The sequence below is a fragment of the Vombatus ursinus genome, unplaced genomic scaffold (assembly GCF_900497805.2).
Source record: "Vombatus ursinus unplaced genomic scaffold, bare-nosed wombat genome assembly UNPS02014874.1, whole genome shotgun sequence".
NCBI classification, from domain to species: domain Eukaryota; kingdom Metazoa; phylum Chordata; class Mammalia; order Diprotodontia; family Vombatidae; genus Vombatus; species Vombatus ursinus.
The window spans coordinates 10,980,044-10,994,204 of NW_020954652.1; positions in this window are offsets into that span (position 1 = coordinate 10,980,044).

Consider the following 14,161-nt stretch of genomic DNA (forward strand, 5'->3'; position numbering starts at 1 on the left):
AAGATTTTGTATAAGACACATATGCAAAAAAGAATATATGTATGTATGTATATATGCACAAATACACATATTCATATATGTGTATACATATATACGTATACATGTATACACACATATATTTTGTATATATGTATAGAAACACAATGTTTGTATGTATATATACAAACATGCACATATATGTATATATACATACGTGTAGCATCTACATATTTATTTATAACCTGATGAATTTGCAATATAAGTTATCAGTTTTTATTTAAATCTCTTACATGCAATGGCATCTTAAATGTTTCTGGGGTTAATGTATATGAAACATTAACTATCATTTAAATCAAAATAAGAGTTTTATTATTTCAAAAAGAACTCTTAATAACAATTTTGGTTTGCTATCTGTTTCCTTTGGCTACTGTAGTAATCATATATTTAGGATTTGTTGACAATGTTATTGGAATCTCAAAGAAATGGGCTTGTTTTCAACTTATAGCTTGAAACATATTTTCAGAATATTCCAATACTTTGTTGATTGATGAAAACAAACTAAAGAAGGAATAAGAGAAAAATGGAGATTAAAGCTATATCTTTCTGTAAATAACTATCTTGGGTCATGCCCTAGACTTAGATAAATTTGAAATGGTATGCTGTGCTCATTTTAGTCCAAGTTACAGCATAAAAACCATCATAATGCTAAATACTGAGATTTTGTCTAATTCCAGTTGCAGCATTTTTTGGTGGGGTATTACAGTTTGCCTAATGCCATGTCACATTCTACAGTCAATAGCAAAAATGTAAAGAATGAATAGTTGACTAGTTACATTTAAAATAAGTTTATAATGATAATTTTATTTGTCCTTTGTTTTCAAAGAAGACCAATGACAACATATATAATATCATGACTTGTAAATGAAATAGATTTAAGAGAGTCAGAGTTATATAACATCATCAACCTCGCCCTCTTTTCCTGAGTCATTAAAGGCCAGTGGCAGGACAAAAGTCAAGAAGGTTGGTAATGATCTAGGATACAGTAGATGACATTGGCATCTTCAATGCCTGACCAAGCTTTAAGCACTCCACAGTACCAGATTCATCCTCCTTCATGGCAATTGAAACAAAATGTTCTAATCCACCAATTCCACCCAGAGAAGTCTTCACATTTTAGGGGCAGACATCTTTCTAACTCACAAACAAGTTTAAGAACTTTTTGTTATCCTCAACGTGGTTTAGCCTGTCTGCTGAGACAGTTTTACAGGATGTGACCACTGCTTATGCCATTGCTTCTTGGAGCCACAGGTGAGAGATGGAAGAATCCAAAGGTGAATGAGAAACCCTGGAAAGGGCTTGACAAGCCCACACACTTGAGGTTGTAGGCCTTCTGAACACCCCATACACCAATAATGTTGCAATGGTACAGTGATGGGTGGAGCAATGGGGCATGTGTACCTGCCCTGTAAGAATTGAAATATATATTATTGTTAAAATTAATATGTCTTCTTTTTATGATCCACCTCCCAATTCATTATGGGATGGCTGGTTTTATATTGGTAAAGCAGATTAATTTTGCTGAATTCCAAGTTAGCATGCATTCTCTGTTTTGCTAATATTCAAAACAGTCCTTCCCCTGCTTGTTCTGCTTGCTTCTAATAATCATCAAGATCCTAAGAAATGGAGAAATTAGAGAGATTTCAAATACCATATGATCTATACACCAACACTGCATGCTTATTTTTTTAATAATTTATTTATTCTCAGTTTTCAACATTAACTTCCATAAGATTTTGAGTTTTAATTTTCTCCCCCTCCCTGTCCTCCTCCCTCTCCAAGATGGCATGTAATCTCATAAAGGCTCTACCTATACATTCACATTAAGTTTATTTTCACATTAGTTATGATATATAGAAGAGTTAGAACTAATGGGAGGAACCACAAGAAAGAAGAAATAAAACAAAACAACAAAAGAAAAGGAGAGCAAATAGTATGTTTCCATCTGCATTCAGATTCCATGGTTCTTTTTCTGGATGTGGATATCATTTTCTATCATGAGCCTTTTGGAGTTGTCTTAGATCCTTGCATTGTTGAGAAGAGCTATGTCTATCAAAGTCAGTCATCACACAATGTGGCTGTTACTGTGTAAAATGTTCTCCTGGTTCTGCTCACTTCACTCAGCATCAGTTCATACAAGTCTTTCCAGGTTAAGTCTGCCTGCTCATCATTTCTTACAGCACAATAGTATTCCATTACATTCATATACCACAACTTGTTCAGCCATTCCCCAATTGATGGGCATCCCCTCAATTTACAATTTTTCACCACCACAAAAGAGCTGCTATAAATATTTTTGTACATGTAGGCCCTTTTCTCATTTTTATGATCTCTTTGGAATACAGACCTAGAAGTGGTATTGCTGGGTCAAAGGGTATGCACAATTTTATAGCCTCTTGGGCATAACTCCAAATTGCTCTCCAGAATGGTTGGATTAGTTCACAACTCCACCAACAATGCATCAGTGTTCCAATTTTCCCACATCTTCTCCAACATTTATTATTTTCCTGTTTTCTCATGTTAGTCAATCTGATAGGTGTGATGTGGTACCTCAGAGTTGTTTTGATTTGTATTTCTCTAATCAATAGTGATTTAGAACATTTTTTCATATGACTATAGATAGCTTTAATTCCTTCCTCTGAAAACTACCTATCCATATCCTTTGACCATTTATCAATTGGGGAATGACTTATATTCTTATAATGCACACTTATATTTTACAGATTGTTATTATCCTTACCTGAGCTTATTTCATGAGGAATTTTAACTATTAGATAGTCATATAAAGAGAAGACTGTTTCATAAATATGATTAAAAATGTAACAGATGCAAAAGCCCTAATGTTTTATGAGTCATTGAAATGGCAAAGACATCTCTACTGCTAATAGGCTATATAAAGATTTATACTTCTTTTATTTTTTAAACATAATTTTTTAAAATGTTTGTAAAGGGGCAGACCAAGATGGCAGGGTATAGGCGGCAACCCAGCTAAATTTTCTCAACATTCTCCTCCAAACAACTTTAAAATAACTTTTCAAATTAAATTTTGGAGTGACAGAGGCTGATAAATTTTTTCCAGCGACATGGGAGGCTAACAGGAGAGATCTGTGACACAAGGATAGCAGCCAGCCAGGAGCACATGCATTCTGGAGGTGGCCAGGACAGCAGGTGCAGCAACAGCAGCTGCTTTTGGAACACTCAGCCCAGAGATGGTAAGCAGGTTGGCCAACTGGCCAGAAAGATATTACAGGGAGCTGATACTGATTGGCAACTCTATTGCCCATACACACTTCTAAGTCACAATTCCAGGGTGGGGATGAACCCTTTGGCCTATCACAAGGAAGCAGGGGCCCTGGTCACAGATCCAGGGACAAGAGGAGAGCTAGCACTTATGGCTATAAGGGAACAGGGACCCTTTCTGGGTAAGCACCAAAGCACACAGCAGGAGAGCAGTGTCCATACCTCTCCCTGGATCATGGGACTTTGTAAGCAGTGTAAACTTGTAGACCCTTAGAACTAGCTCTGAGTATAGCAATACAAAAAAGCCTGACACTTGGGACAGTGCTTCCCCACCATAAGGTGAGCAGAGCCTGACTTTAACATAAAGTTCAGACAAGAAATAGTCTAGAAAAATGAGCAAACAACAAAAAAGAACTTGATCATCAAAAGCTACTATGATGGCAGAGTAGATAAAGACATAAATTCAGAAGAAAACAGCAATGTGAAAATAGTGACAAGCACAGCCTCAAAGACAATGCTAATACAAGGATCTAAGACAACCCCAAAAGACTCATAACGGAAAATACTAATCACTTCCAGAGAAAGAACTGTGGAGTCTGAATGCAGATCAAAGCACACTATTTTCACTTTTTTCCCCTTTCTTTTGGTTTTTCCCTTTTATTTTGATTCTTCTTTCACAACATGAGTAATGTAGAAATATATTTAATGTGATTGTACATGTATAACTTATATCAGATTACTGGTTGTCTTGGGGATGCGGGAGGGAAGGGAAGGAGGGAGAAAAATTTGGAGCTCAAAATTTTACAAAAAATTAATTTTGAAAATTATTTTACATATACTTAAAAAAATAAAATGCTGTTAAGGGGAAAAAAAGACAAATACTATTTGCACCCAAGCCCAACAAGAATTCTTGAAATAGTTAAAGGGATAAGCATGGTAGAAGAAAAATGGGAGAGAGTTGAAATGAGATCTTGGTAAGAGAGGCACAATGTTATTGAAGAAAATTACAACTAAAAAAAAAACCAGAATTGACTTAATGTTAAAGAGGCAGGGTAAAAAAATCACTGAAGAAAAGAACTTAAAAAGCAGGATAGGCCTTGTGGAAAAAGATGTACAAAAGCTCAGTAAGGAAATTAATTCCTTAAAAATTAGGATTGGGCAAGTAGAAGTTAATGGTTCCATGAGACAGCAAGCAACAAGTCAACAATAGAATGAAAAAAAAAAGAAAAGAAAAGAAAACATGAAAACAAGCAACCTAGAAAATAGATTGAGGAGAGATAATTTAAAATTATTGGACTACCTAAAACCATGATTAAAAAGAAATGAGCCTATATGTCATATTTCAAGAAATTATGAAGGAAAATTTCCTCAATATCTTAGATTAAAAGATAAAATATAAATTGAAAGGACCCACTGATCAGGAGTGGATCTTCCTGAAGGAGATCCCCAAATAAAAATTCCCAGGAATATTATAGCCAAATGCCAGAGCTTCCAGATGAAGGAGAAAATATTGTTAGCAGCTGGAAAGAGACAAATCTAGTATCTAGGAGCCACAGTCAGGATCAGACAAGTTTTAGTAGCTTCCACATAAAAGTGCAGAGCATTTAGATTACGACATGCTAGAAGGCAAAGGAGCTAGAATTACAACCAAGAATCACCAGCAAAACTGAGTATAATCTTTCAGTGGAAAATGGATGCCTAATGAAATAGAGGACTATCATGCATTCCTGATGAAAATACCAGAACTGAATAGGAAATTTTACCTTCAAACACAATACTTAAGAGAAGAATAATAAGGTAATCATGAAAGAGTAATCACAAGGGACTCAATAAATTTAAACTGTTTACATTCTTATATGGGAAGATAACCTAATTCCTAAGAACTTTATCATCATAAAGTTAGAAGGAGTATACATAAAAAAGGGCATGAATGTGAGTCAGTTACGTTGGGATGATCTCAAAAAAAAATATTAAAGAGGTGAAAACAGGGATTCGCTGGGATAAGAAGGAAAAAAGAGGTAGAAGGGGGAAATTTTTCTCACATAAAAAAGATATGCAAGGAAAACTTTTGATATTGAAGGGGAATATATTCAGTGTGGGCAATTCTTGAATTTTACTCTCATTGGAATTGGTTCAAAGAAAAAAGAATATGGACACACTCACTTGGTTATAGAAATCTATCTTGCTCAGTAGGGAAATAGAAGGGGAAGGAAAGAATTGGAAATTAAAGGAATGTTCATCAGTTGGAGAATGTCTGTGCAAGTTGTGGTATGTGATTGTGATGGAGTACTATTATGTTATAAGAAATAACAAGGAGGGTGGTTCCAGGGGGAAAAAATAGCAAGATCTTTATGAACTGGTGCAAAGTGAAATGAGAAGAACCAGGAGATCACTGCACACAGTGACGGCTATATTGTAATGACAATCAACTGCTGAAAGACTTGGCTACTCTGATCTAAGAAAATTCCAAAGTACTTATGATGAAAAAATGCTGTCCACTTCCAGAAAGAGAACTGATTAATTCAATACAAATTGAAGTATAATTTTCTCACTTTGTATTTTGCAGTATGGCTAATATGGAAATATGTTTTACATGATTTCACATGTATATTGCCATCATATTGTTTACCTTCTCAGTGGGTGTGGTAAGAATGGGAGGGGAAGAAAGAATTTTGAACTCAAAATTTTAAATGAAAAGAATTCTGAAATAAATAATATAATAAAAAAGTTTATTGGTAGTTATTGGCTAGGACAATCTGATAATTCAACATTTTTTCAATAATGATTAATCTTTAGCACTAGTATATATGTGACAAAGTTTTGAGGTTAAATATATAAGTTCTGTGAATGAAGGTATTGTTGAATTTTTATATTTGTTAACCCCAGCACCAAGGACTGTGTATAAAATGTAGCATGGACTCAAAAATTACTTTTTTAATATATTGAATTCAATTGAATTGGGAAATACAAGTCTGTTCCAAATGGGTTCTGAAAAAACACACAAGTTTGGGGAAATATTCTTAATACCGTATTCCTAATGTTTACTTGTTGATAATAATCCAATTAAGACAATGGAACCAAAACTCTTGAAGGTCATTTTATATGTTAGATTCTGTCGGTGTACTATAACTGATCTATCCAAACCTTAGAGGAGAGACTAAGATCATAATCTTTGTCCATAAATGACGATAATAAAACAGTATTTGATAAACCTCAAAATCCAAGCTCCATGGGCAAAATTCAGTATCTGGAAAAAAAAAATTGCTGGAAACCTGAAAAGCAGTCTGGTAGAAACTAGGTATAGACCAACATCTCACACCATATACCAAGATAAAATTAAAATAGGTGCATGATATATACATAAAGCTTGATATAATAAACAAATTAGAGGAGCATATAAACATTTACCTGTCAAATCTATGGATAAGGGAAGACTTTATGACCAAACAAGAGATAAAGAGCATCATGGGAGGTAAAATAGATAATTTTGATAGCATGAAATTAAGTTGTCTTTTTTTTCATTAACATAACCAATGCAGACAAAATTAGTAGGAAAGTGGGAAATTGGGGGTAAATTTCTCTGATAATGTCTTCACTCCTGAACTAGATTGGGAGCCAAATTTATTAAAAAAAAAAACAAACAAGAGTCATTCCTCAATTGCTAAATGGTCAAAGGATATGAACAGGTATTTTTTCAAAAGAAGAAATCAGAGCTATCAATGGGTATATGAAAAAAATGTTCTAAAGCAGTATTGATTACAGAAATACAAATTAAAACAACTCTGAGTTGCCACCTCATATCTGTCAGGTTGACTTACATGACAGAAAACAACAAAAGTAAATACTGTAGGGGATGTGGAGAAATTGGGGCACTAATGCATTGTTGGTGAAGTTGTGAACTGATCCAACCATTCCAGAGAACACCTACCTGCCCCTAACAGTTCATATCCTAAAAGAGTTCACGTGGTTCACAAACAGCCCATTGAAATCAAAGAACTGCTCTACCAATCCCTTCACACACACACACACACACACACACACACACACCTCTTAGTTAACCTCTAGTAAAGTCTATGGATTGTATTATTCTTATTTTTAATATTTTTTTAAATAATATTCCCCACATAAGTAGGTTAAAATGCTGTATCTCACCAAGTTCCTAGAGCTCTCACCCTAAACTCCAATATTATAAGACAGCAAATGTGAGTTCAATTTTCTCTAATGACATAGCAAATGGACACATCATTGGCAAAACAAAGTCCACTTTAATTTTTGAAATGAATAGATAACGTATGATAGGAAAGAAATTTAGGCACAAAATGTTTGGGGCCTGCAACACTGGTTGAAAAATGCTCTCTCAAAAAAAAATGCTCTCTCTTTCTTCTATAGCAACCTCTTTAATTTGCCAAATATGATTTTGAGCATGTTTTCTTAATTTAATCTTTTTCAGAACTTTAATTTTTCTGGTTTGTCTCTAAAGATAAGCTAAGTTTTGATGAGCTATTTGAAAATTTATAATACCTAACTTAAAATGCATATCAAAGGGAATTCGTGTTTTGTTGACATTTAAAGATTGTCTTTTACTAACACTGGGTCGGTTTCATAATTTACTATGATCAATTCGTTACCACATGAAAGTCCTATCAACTGAATAAATGAATAAATTCTTCTTTTGCTTCTGGTAATTTTTCACTATATTGAGATGGCTGGTTTGTCAAAAGAACACAACTCCTTGATGAATAAGCAACAGCACTTTGAATGGGAGTTCTTTGCCCACTTAATAGAAGACAACCCATTCAAGAGTTTAGGGATTCAAGAATTCTTCAAATTGAGAAAGTACAAGATAAAACTGAGAGAACAGACACATGATCTTCAGTCAGGCGTAGACACAGAGTGGCAGTAACTAGAAGAAAGGTAGCAGTACAAAGAATATGACTCCTAGAAGCAGAGAAGTTAGTTGACCATGGATTCCAGGCACATCTAGCCATAGCAATCATTATTTGCCCTGTGGACAGGTCCTGTAGGGAACATGATTTTACTGGGACAGATGTGTTACCCATATGTATATTTAACTATAATTGTCCTCTAAATTTGCTTCATTTCTTCCAATTAATGCCATGTATATAGTTTTAGAAAGCACATCCAATAATTTCTATTTTTGGAGTGGGAAGGATGTTTTCTAGTTGCTCATTTTACTATGTCATCTCAGTAAATGTCACTGTTTTGAGCTAATTGTTTACAATGGCTGTCTTAAGGGGAAATACATTGCTAGGAGATTGGGAACTAGAGAAATAAGAGTACAGACCCATATACTAGACTCTACCAGATGAGATAATAATACTCACCTCTGTCCCCTAAGGATCTCATCTAAGAATTTAAGTTAAGGAAGTAACCCAGAAAGAATGCACTACTGGATACCTCTTGAAAACAAGTTACCTCCGTTCTAAGAAACCTAAATCACAGGTTTAAAAGCAAGTTTTGGCAGTAGGCAAAAAGATGATACACTGAATAAAAACTATTTTGAGTTGCTTGTTTTACTTTTATAGATAATAATGGATGATTATTTGAATCACTCCTCCTTCTTGGCTTCCCTTCTTTGACTGTAATCCCCACTGATGTAAGAGCAACTTTTGATAAGGTCCTTATCACATCAGATTGTCTAGTTTTTCCTTAAATGACACAGACACTATTTTTGAGCCTTTCCTGGTTCTGGATACCAAGGCTTAAATTATTGACATAGCTTTATGGTTGCCTAAGCCCATGTCAGTCCAACAGGAGTTGGAAGCTTCACAGATTTGACATAAGCTTCTGACTATTGAACACTATAGCAAATGCAGAGGCCAGACAACTTTGTCTATTTGAGTCAATGCTATTTCCTTGCTGAACATATTTTCCAGACTATTTTGAAGAAAACCACCACTTTATAAATGTTAAAAGATCCACAAGTAACTCATTTTATTCCACTTACTAACTTGAGCTACCAAATTGGTCTGAATCAGGTCTGGCCCAGAACAACTCTCCTTCTGCCTTTTTTTTTTTTTAATCTTCACCTCTTTGAATTTCTTTTTCTTCATTCAGATTTCATTTTCTTTTCCCAGTCAGTGAGGACTTAGTCTGTCTTCCTTATGTTTCTTCACAGCCTCGATTCTATAATCACCCATTCCACAATACACTTTCCTCTAATTTTGAATATCTCACTCAACCCTCTGACATCCTGCTGATACTACCAAACCCCAACCCTGGATTACTACTTTACTTTATCTCCTTTTTCTATCACTACTTAAAGTCATTTGTAATTCTGGAACAAGTAAAGAAATTATACTGATTGGGTTAATTATAACGCACAGAAAATATGTGAATTCCTCTCTGATTAACTCCTTGTAATGTACTGCAAAACAGCAGTTACAAATTTTCACTGTCCTCTAGGCTGCAACTCCTCAATCACCCTCTTTCTTCCACAGTAGATGACCTCACCTCCTACTTTAATAATATTGTTGAAGTTATGGGACACAAACTGCTTCATTCCCCTACTCCACTGTCTAACTTTCTAAGTCTCTTCTATTCTCTCTACTCCAAGAGAATGAAGTGGTATTCTATCTGTCTCCAAGATCCCATTCATCCCTATCTCTTTTGTGCTAGCTATTAATCTCTTTCTATAAGGATGCTAAAATCCTCACAATTTTAAATATAATCAACCTATTGCTTGATCTTATTATACCAGAAAATGTTGTTTATTTCTCTTAGTGAAAGAATAGGTGACAATTTACTTTCACCATTCTAATTCCTCAGATTTCTAAAATATGGCTTTTGGGCCCACTCAACTTTTTTTTTTTTTAACAAAAATCAACAGATTCTTTTCTAATTGTTAAATCCAGTAGCTTTTTCTCATTTTTCATCATCCTTGGCTATTCTGCAGTATTTCTTTTACTTTTGGTTACCCCATCTTTTCTTTCCCATTGCCTTCTGTGCAGGTCCAATCCTCTCAATTCTCTCAGTGCTAGGGAACTGGGAAACCTTCAGGTACTTTTTTTTTTAATTTCCCGAGGCTTATTCCCAAATCCTCCTTTAAGGAGGAAGGGACTTCCAGCTCCCATGCATGCAAAGGGCCAATCTTCTTCAATTCCCAAAGATTCTTCTTTGAGTTGTCTTTTACAAAATTGGGGAAAAAAATTAGCGTCTCTAAAGAACTTAAAAAGAAAAGGCTGGTGTTCTTCTGTAACACTATTTGGCCTCAGTATCACCTGGAAAATTACGAGGCATGGCCTGTTTTGGGGACATTACAGCAGCATTCTCTCTCAGAGTTAGAACAATATTCTCAGAGAAGGAAAATGGGTAGAGATTCCCTGCCTAATGACTTTTGTCAACTTTCTTATGACTCCATTCTCAGAAAAGATTGTAGGATGCTCCTAGCTAGAGCTGCCCCACAAATGGGGAATGGGGATCAACTAGGCTTTTTAGATGACCCTCTTATGGCCCCCAGTGCTAAAGCACCCCTCTCTTCCCATCCTCCATTAACACCACTTTCCCATCTCTTATCTCCACCCTGTTCTCCCCTGGCTCCCTGTTTCCCATGCCCCCCCTCCTTCCCTTGATTTTCCTTCCCTTTTCCTCTAGCCCATCTCCCTTGTTTAACTTCCATGTACCCTACCCTGCATTTCCTCCCCAGCCCCTGCTCCAGAGGCAACCCCTACTCAAGCTTTGGACAAGGGCCTTGACTCTGCACCTCCTCCTCGGGGCCTTTACCCTGAGGCAAGGACTACCAGACCCCAATCTCGGTAGTATGTTCTCCCTTGATCCCTCCCCCTTCTCCAGTGCCAGATGATTTTTCCCCTTGCCAGTTGGATCCCCTGGCTTTGCAGTCCAGGCAAGTTCAGCCAGCATTCCCCAGTCCTATTTCCCTCTCTCCCTAGCCCCAGTTCCCACAGTGCCTTCAGGGCTTTTTCCCCTAAGGGAAGTTCCTGTCTCACCTAATGGGACAATTAGGGTTCATGTTACTTTCTCCCAGATCTCATTCAGGTCAAAGAGAAACTGGGGTGATACTCAGAAGATCCCACTAAGTTTACTGAGGGCTTTAGGGACATGTTCCTACAATTCGAGCTTTCTTGGGGTTATTTGCATATCCTCTTCTCCACCTGTTGTACCACTGAGAAGAGGAGAATCTGAGAACAAGCCCAAAAATTTGGGGACCATTTGGCTAGCAATGACCCCACAAAATATCCCCCCGGAACAGCTGCTGTTCCCACTACTGACCCAGGATGAGATTATCAGAAGAGTGAGGACAGGCAAAAGACAGATTATATGGTAATTTCCCTGTTAGATGGTCTAAGCACTGCATTTCAAAAGCAAGTAAATTTTCAAAAAAATTAAGGAAATTACTCAGGGAGAAAAGGAAAACACTGGCCTTTTCCAAGACAGGCTAATAGAAGCTATTAAAAAGTATGAGAATTTAGATCCCGACTCTGTAGATGGGGCAACAATCCTTAGCATATATTTCATGAATCAGTCTGCCCCAGATATGACTTAGTAGCAGCAGAGGAAAGAAAAAGAAGGGAAAGGACTAGAGGCAGAGAACGTGCTCAATTCTGTCTGTCTGCTGTCATGGCCAGGAAAAGACCCAAGGGTGCTCCTAGCAACTCCTGTAGTGGGGAAACCTGCTTTTGATGCCACCAGGAGGGTCCCTGGTGAAAGGAGTGCCCCTCCAGGGTGCCCCCTTGGAGAAAGCCCATCATCTCAGGCAGTGAGGGCCACAAAGAGGCCCACAGTCCAAGGAATGCCCTTCCAGGGCACTGCCCCAGAGGGAGCCCTGAGACCGATGCCTCTGGGATCGGGCCCAAGATATAACCAGGAAGGATGTTGGAGGAAGGATTGTCCCTGAGGTTGGAAAAGTGGTGGAGTGACCCCCCAGTACCCCATTCTCCAGTCTTCTCAAGATAGAGAATGAGAGGGGAGCCTGGGGTACTCCCACTTTCTTTATCTCTCTCACCAAGCCCTGGGCAAAAATAACTTTCTTTCACGCTCCATAGCCAATTTGTTACCATGTCTTATCAACTCTTTCTTCATAACATCTCTAACTTACCCACCCTGCCCTTCTCACTTTTGATGATAAAGGGCCTGGTATAGGGCCACATTGACTAATAACTTGAATCTTGAAGTAGCCTCTTGGTAGGTCTCCCTGTCTCAAGTCTCGACCTTATCTAGTCCATTCTCTTCTCATCTTTAAATTGATCTTCCCAAAGAGCAATCTGACCCTGTCACTAGCCATCTGAATGTACATTTTTTAAAAAATGATCCAGAATTTTATAGGGAGTCATTCTACAGGAGCATGAAATGACATGAAGAAGACAGAAGAGCATCATCTTGTGAAGCAAACGAGTATAGAGTTTCCAGGATCTATATGTCCAACCAAGAGAATGACCTACCTCTAACTACCTCCCCTGTCAAATCAGAGAGAGAGAGAGAGAGACACTCTTAGTGGGTATAATATCCACATTTCTTCACGTGGAGCCATTTGGAGCAAATATTGAGTATGTTTGCTCTTATCCACAAGGGCTTGCTCCCAAGATTTGCACAAGCAAAATGGAAACTCTCATGAGCCACCTGCAATGCACCTTTAAGTAGGAGGTGATGGGAGTTGGAGCTAAACTGTAGAAAAGGTAAAAATTCTGTGGCTTTGATGGTCTCAAGATGACTTAATCGTCTTCCTTTTTACTAACCAAGATCCTGGAGGAGGGAGGTGAGGGGGAAATGTTATCTAGGCTTTGTGTTGGTTGTTTTTTGTTTTGTTTTGTTTTGTTTCATTTTGGTATTTTTGTGGTTGTCACATAGAAATCACTTTAGTATTGTAGCTCCTCTTACGGTATCTATTGTAACAAGTGTGGATTATAATACAACAGCACCTTCTGCTAGACAGTCTGGCTCCAACCTTAAGTGTGGCCATTTTTTTCCCTTGGTGAGTTGGTTAGTTGGCTTTTTTGAATGAAAACTTTCAGATATTCAAAAAAAAATACACTTAGGGCATCTACTGTGTCTATACTACTCTTCTCAAGCCTTGACATTTTCTTTTCTTTCTTTTTTTTTAAGCACACTGTCATTGGAAATGTTTTGACAGTTTGTATGTGATTGTTTTTTTTTTTTCCAAAATCTCTCATCCTATAAACATTTCTCCTCTTACAAGGAGCCATTGGTAGAACTTCCAACACCTGAATCATCTTTCCCCTCGGTAATGCTGGAGGAGGGCAAGCAAACCAGCCTACACTCAGGCACCGGCAAGGGCAGGCACACACACACACACACACACACACACACACACACACACAAGCATTTGATAGAGATGCTTAAACTTACCCATCTTTTTTGAAGGCAGACCATGTTTTATGGGTTTCTTTGGTTTTTGTTTGTTTGCAAGTTTGTTTGTTTTAACAGAACAGTCCTGAGCCAGAAGTTGACACATTTTCCAAAGTGATTCTTCTCTATTAGATTGCTTATTTCAGAATTTACAAGTAAAACTGGATTTTAATACATCATAGCACCTAAAAACGTCCAATCTATTGGCATCAATAGCAGCCTAGTCTGGCTCTCTTGTTTACATAGTCTTCAGTATCATTTTGTAAATAATCTGCTTCTAAAGGTGGGTGTATTTCATTTTCTCCAAATCAGACCAAAAAAAAATGACGACATCAGTAATGGGATTTATTTTCATATTCTCTCTGCTCCAGTCTTTCGTAGAATAAGTAATCCCTTTCCTCCTGCCTTCGTGTGCCAATCAAGAGCTCACCCACTACTGTAAATACTGTGTTTACTTCTTGTTGAATATTTCCAAAGAGATTCTGAGTATCACTAGCTCATTGTACTTTCTTTTTTAAAATTAATTTACTTTAATTTATCA